The sequence below is a fragment of the Salvelinus namaycush genome, chromosome 6, assembly GCF_016432855.1.
Source record: "Salvelinus namaycush isolate Seneca chromosome 6, SaNama_1.0, whole genome shotgun sequence".
Lineage (NCBI taxonomy): Eukaryota > Metazoa > Chordata > Actinopteri > Salmoniformes > Salmonidae > Salvelinus > Salvelinus namaycush.
Window position 1 is genome coordinate 17,405,695 of NC_052312.1, and position 6,414 is coordinate 17,412,108.

At 45.1% G+C, this 6,414-nt stretch overlaps 1 non-coding gene across 1 annotated transcript; it reads right to left on the reverse strand.

Moving 5' to 3' along the window:
• Window positions 1-661: 661 nt before the first annotated feature.
• Window positions 662-738, reverse strand: trnas-uga. Its single transcript has one exon. It is a non-coding gene; the product is annotated as a tRNA-Ser (tRNA).
• Window positions 739-6,414: the final 5,676 nt, after the last annotated feature.

Genomic DNA, 6,414 nt, shown 5'->3' on the forward strand with positions numbered 1-6,414 from the left:
ACAGGGCCGACCCATGGCACACAGTAGTACTGCTGTGTGTGTCTGTGGAATCGGGAGCAGGAATGCACTCCAGAAAGCATTGGGGTATTGCAAACCGCATCCCCAAAAAGCACACATACGGCCATGCAGAGCAGGATATTAAACCTCACGCGTGGTGTGGCTTGCAGCAGTAATTAGTCGGGTACACTCTGCTAATTGAACTAGTTGAGCTCAACCCGGCTCCTTCTCTCCCCGTTCTCTCCCCGTTCTCTCCCCGTTCTCTCTCTCTCTCTCTCTCTCTCTCTCTCTCTCTCTCTCTGCCTGGAGGAAGACAGGAGGAGAAGAACAGATGAGGAGGAGATGAGGAAGAGAGGAGTGTGTGTACAGTAGTCAGCTCACTGAGCAATGTAGACCTGAGGATGTGGGAGGGACGGGCATTAGAGTCACCAGCTGTTTCCTTTGCCTATTAATACCAACACACACACGCACACACACGCACACACACGCGCGCGCGCGCGCACGCGCACACACACAAAATGCCAAATCAGAGAGATACACACACACATAATTAGTCACAAACAACACAGCAATACACACATACAGTACAATACTCCCAGATTTACATTTAAGCCATTTAGCAGACGCGCGACTTACAAATTGGAAAGTTCATACATATTCATCCTGGTCCCCCCGTGGGAATTGAACCCACAACCCTGGCGTTTCAAGCGCCATGCTCTACCAACTGAGCCACACGGGACCACGTCTACAGATTGTAGAGACACACTCTTACATGGCGTAGAAATACACACATCACAGAAAGAGACAACACACAGACTCACATAGACTCATTCACTGATTCACAACAGATATGCAAACCACACACAGCTGTGCGTGCGAGAGACAGAGAGAAGATCGAGGCTCTGTGGGGTGTTTTTTGAATGCTGATTGACTGTGTGGGGAAAGAGAGAGAGAGAGAGAGAGAGAGAGAGAGAGAGAGAGAGAGAGAGAGAGAGAGAGAGAGAGAGAGAGAGAGAGAGAGAGAGATGGAGTAGAGAGAGAGATGGAGTAGAAAGAGAGAGATGGAGTAGAAATAGAGAGAGATGGAGTAGAAAGAGAGAGATGGAGTAGAAAGAGAGAGATGGAGTAGAAAGAGAGAGAGATGGAGTAGAAAGAGAGAGATGGAGTAGAAAGAGAGAGAGAGAGAGATGGAGTAGAAAGAGAGAGAGAGAGAGATGGAGTAGAAAGAGAGAGAGATGGAGTAGAAAGAGAAAGAGATGGAGTAGAAAGAGAGAGATGGAGTAAAAAGAGAGAGAGAGATGGAGTAGAAAGAGAGAGAGATGGAGTAGAAAGAGAGAGAGATGGCGTAGAAAGAGAAAGAGATGGAGTAGAAAGAGAGAGAGAGATGGAGTAGAAAGAGAAAGAGATGGAGTAGAACGTGAGAGAGATGGAGTAGAAAGAGAAAGAGATGGAGTAGAAAGATAGAGAGATGGAATAGAAAGAGGAAGAGATGGAGTAGAAAGAGAGAGAGAAAGAGGGCAGGCTGTTGCTGAAAGAATTCCGCGACTGACCGTTATGTTTTGAAAGCGGGACGAAGTGCAGAATGGTCTTTTCCCTTTTCTCTCCTATCCTCTCCATCCCTCCATCTCCTGTTGTGTGTTTCTGCCAGATTAAACAAACACTGTCATTTTTTTCCTGAAAGCTTTTTCACGTGTCACATTATGTATTAAATACGTTTGTGCTGTGTGTGTGTGTTTGTATGGTGTGTGTTGTGTAGGGGAACAGATAATGATACGGCCATCCCTCCATCCCTCTATCCCTCTATCCCCCATCGCTCTATCCCTCCATCGCCCATCCCTCCATCCCTCTATCCCTCATCCCTCTATCCCTCCATCACCCATCCCTCCATCTCTCTATCCCTCTATCCCTCCATCCCCATATCCCCCATCCCTCTATCCCTCCATCGCCCATCCCTCCATCTCTCTATCCTTCCATTCCTCTATCCCCCATACCTCTATCCCTCCATCTCTCTATCCCTCCATCCCTCTATCCTTCCATCCCCCGTCCCTCTATCCCTCTAAAGATGAACAGAGAGAGAGAGAGAGAGAGAGAGAGAGAGAGAGAGAGAGAGAGAGAGAGAGAGAGAGAGGCATAGTACAGCATTAGAGTGACAGAGGGAGGAAAACAAAGCAACAGACAGAAGGTACAGACAGAAGGTTCAGACAGAAGGTACAGACAGAAGGTACAGCCAGAAGGTACAGACAGAAGGTATAGACAGAAGGTACAGACAGAAGGTACAGACAGATGGTACAGACAGAAGGTACCGACAGAAGGTACAGACAGAAGGTACAGACAGAAGGTATAGACAGTAGGTATAGAGACAGTAGGTATAGAGACAGTATGTATAGAGACAGTATGTATAGAGACAGTATGTATAGAGACAGTAGGTATAGAGACAGTAGGTATAGAGACAGTATGTATAGAGACAGTAGGTATAGAGACAGTATGTATAGAGACAGTAGGTATAGAGACAGTATGTATAGAGACAGTAGGTATAGAGACAGTAGGTATAGAGACAGAAGGTATAGAGACAGTATGTATAGAGACAGTAGGTATAGAGACAGTAGGTATAGAGACAGTATGTATAGAGACAGTAGGTATAGAGACAGTAGGTATAGAGACAGTATGTATAGAGACAGTAGGTATAGAGACAGTAGGTATAGAGACAGTATGTATAGAGACAGAAGGTATAGAGACAGTATGTATAGAGACAGTATGTATAGAGACAGTAGGTATAGAGACAGTATGTATAGAGACAGTAGGTATAGACAGAAGGTATAGAGACAGAAGGTATAGACAGAAGGTATAGACAGAAGGTATAGAGACAGAAGGTATAGACAGAAGGTACAGACAGAAGGTATAGAGACAGAAGGTATAGAGACAGAAGGTATAGACAGAAGGTATAGAGACAGAAGGTATAGAGACAGATATACATAGAGACAGAAGGTATAGAGACAGATATACATAGAGACACAAGTAGACAAGGATAGACAGAATATAATGAAAGGAGAGATTTGGGGACAGGAAGAGTGACAAGGGTTATGATTCTAATGTTTCTGGGCACACAAGCTGTGTGTGTGTGTGTGTTTACATTCAGAGTTATCTTGAGTTATTATAGAATCCTAAGTCTTGGTTTAACTAGTGCAATATTGTGGGAAAATGTCACGGCTTAGATGGGAAGCCTACTGGGACATAATGTATTGTCAACACAAAAGGCAAAGATGAATTTATCTCGGCAAACACAACCAACCCTTTTAATCTATCACTTTCTACCCCCAAAACGAATGTTGTTTCCAGAAGCCGTCGTAAGAGAGAATGGAAGACTGTTCATCAAGACTGCCGTCGTTTTTAGAATGGCACGGGAGACATCTCATATAAGTCAGGAAGACAGAGACCATGTCTGCCATTGCACCCTATTCCGTAGGTAGAGCACTCCTTTTGACACTATGAAAGAAGCTACCCTTTAGGATGTTTTTAAGTTGTCCGTGGTGTGTTTCGCATCAAATACGATGGGTAATATTTTCAGACAGTGCACCCAAATATGGCATGTACCGAACTAAATTCTCTCCCTCCATTGGGTAACTGAAGCAGTGAAGGGTGGGCTTTGATTGAACATATGCAACACGGCTACTCTGACAGTCGGGAACGCTCCCAACTGAGCTACCACACGGATCTTGTACCCACACACATGCAATAAACACGTGTGTTACAGACACATTCCACACACACACACACACACACACACACACGCGCACACACACACACACACACACACACACGCGCACACACACACACACACACACACACACACACACACACACACACACACACACACACACCACACACACACACACACACACGCACACACACACGCACGCACGCACACACACACACACACACCCCACGTGTTAGTTAGCAGCTTTAATCCCAGTCATATCCGTACTCCATGTTAATTAGATTGAAGTGCCATCGCGGAGATAAACGTTCCCATGCGGTGTCCCTATTTTGATTTTTAACACGACAGACATGAGTCTTTCTTTCCAACAGCAAAACCTCAGCTTCCTGCACTAGAGGACCCAGTGATTTCCAAACACTTAAAAAAGGTCCAGAACGTAATTCGAAAAACAATAAAACAGCATTTTACAGGATCAAAAATGACTGTCAAATCAAAATCACAGAGTGGGGTTTTAAAAGAGGGAGGTGCGACGGTTCTGGGGGCGCATGCATGACGCCGTGCCTCTGCACCTTCATCTTTATATATGCCAGGGGCCTCCTGAGCCACACTGGGACACACCCTCGCCTGGGGCACGGTTTACAGACCGGAGGTGTGTGTTTGGGGAATGGTGTGTGCAGGACTGCATGTTTGTGCAGCTAGGACTTCTATGACAAGTGAAAGCCTGCGGTGGAACACTGGAGGAACAGAAATGGCTTCGAACTACTGGCACCTAAATGGGACTTTATTCGCCCTCAAATTAATCCAATATGGCCGACCTAACCCTAAAGCATTCCTAAGTAACAATGGTGCTGTGGCTGTACTCAAGCTAAAACCACAGATTTCAGTTCAAATAACCCTAACTAACCCCATTCCTAACCTGAACCATAGGTTGAGCCTGGACCAGTGGTTAGGGCGAACTTGTAGCTTCTCTATTGGGCTGTTGTTCATTAAAGCAGAAGGCCATAGTAGTTTAACCCTAAGTTAATACTCGAGGCCAGCCAGGATATTAACTTTTTGCTCCATTTCTGTAGGGGGTTTAACCCCCTCCTCTCCCCTCAATTCCTTTCTCTCCTTCCTCCCTCCCCCACCCCCTGACCTCTCCCTCTGTCAGTTTCATTTGCGCTGACCTCTGACCCCTTAGCTCCACCCACTCTAGGTGAGAGTCACTGCTGGAGAAAAGCATTGAGAAACATACAGTGCATTCGGAAAGAATTCAGACCCCTTGACTTTTCCCACATTTTGTTACGTTACAGCCTTATTCTAAATTATTATACTTTTTTTCATTCACCATATCAATCTACACACAATACCCCATTATGAAAACGCAAAAACATTTATGCAAATGTATTAAAAATAAAAAACTTAAATTTACATAAGTATTCAGACCCTTTACTCAGTACTTTGTTGAAGCACCTTTGGCAGCGATTACAGCCTCAAGTCTTCTTGGGTATGACGCTACAAGCTTGGCACACCTGTATTTGGGGAGTTTCTCCCATTCTTCTCTGCAGATCCTCTCAAGCTCTGTCAGGTTAGAGGGGAGCGTCGCTGCACAGTTATTTTACGGCCTCGCCAGAGTTGTTCGATCGGGTTTAAGTCCGGGCTCTGGCTGGGCCACTCAAGGACATTCAGAGACTTGTCCCTGAAGCCACTCCTGTGTTGTCTTGGCTGTGTGCTTAGGGTCGTTGTCCTGTTGGAAGGTGAACCTTCGCCCCAGTCTGAGGTCCTGAGTGCTCTGGAGCAGGTTTTCATCTCTCTGTACTTTGCTCCGTTCATCTTTCCCTCGATCCTGACTAATCTCCCAATCCCTGCTGCTGAATAACATCCCCACAGCATGATGCTGCCACCACCATGCTTCACCATAGGGATGGTGCCAGATTTTCTCCAGACGTGACACTTGGCATTCAGGCCAAAGAGTTCAATCTTGGTTTCATCAGGCCAGAGAATCTTGTTTCTCATGGTCTGAGAGTCTTTAGGTGCCTTTTGGCAAACTCCAAGCGGGGTGTCATGTACAGTTGAATTTGGAAGTTTACATAAACCTTAGTCAAATACATTTAAACTCAGTTTTTCACAATTCCTGACATTTAATCCAAGTAAAAATTCCCTGTCTTAGGTCAGTTAGGATCACCACTTTATTTTAAGAATGTGAAATGTCAGAATAATAGTAGAGAGAATGATTTATTTCAGCTTTTATTTCTTTCATCACATTCCCAGTGGGTCAGAAGTTTACATACACTCAATTAGTATTTGGTAGCATTGCCTTTAAATTGTTTAACTTCAGTCAAACGTTTCGGGTAGCCTTCCACAAGCTTCCCACAATAAGTTGGGTGAATTTTGGCCCATTCCTCCTGACAGAGCTGGTATAACTGAGTCAGGTTTGTAAGCCTCCTTCCTCGCACACGCTTTTTCAGTTCTACACACACATTTTCTATAGGATTGAGGTCAGGGCTTTGTGATGGCCACTCCAATACCTTGACTTTATTGCCAAGTATGCTTGGGGTCATTGTCCATTTGGAAGATCCATTTGCGACCAAGCTTTAACTTCCTGACTGATGTCTTGAGATGTTGCTTCAATATATCCACATAATTTTCAATCCTCATGATGCCATCTATTTTGTGAAGTGAACCAGTCCCTCCTGCAGCAAAGCACCCCCACAACATGATGC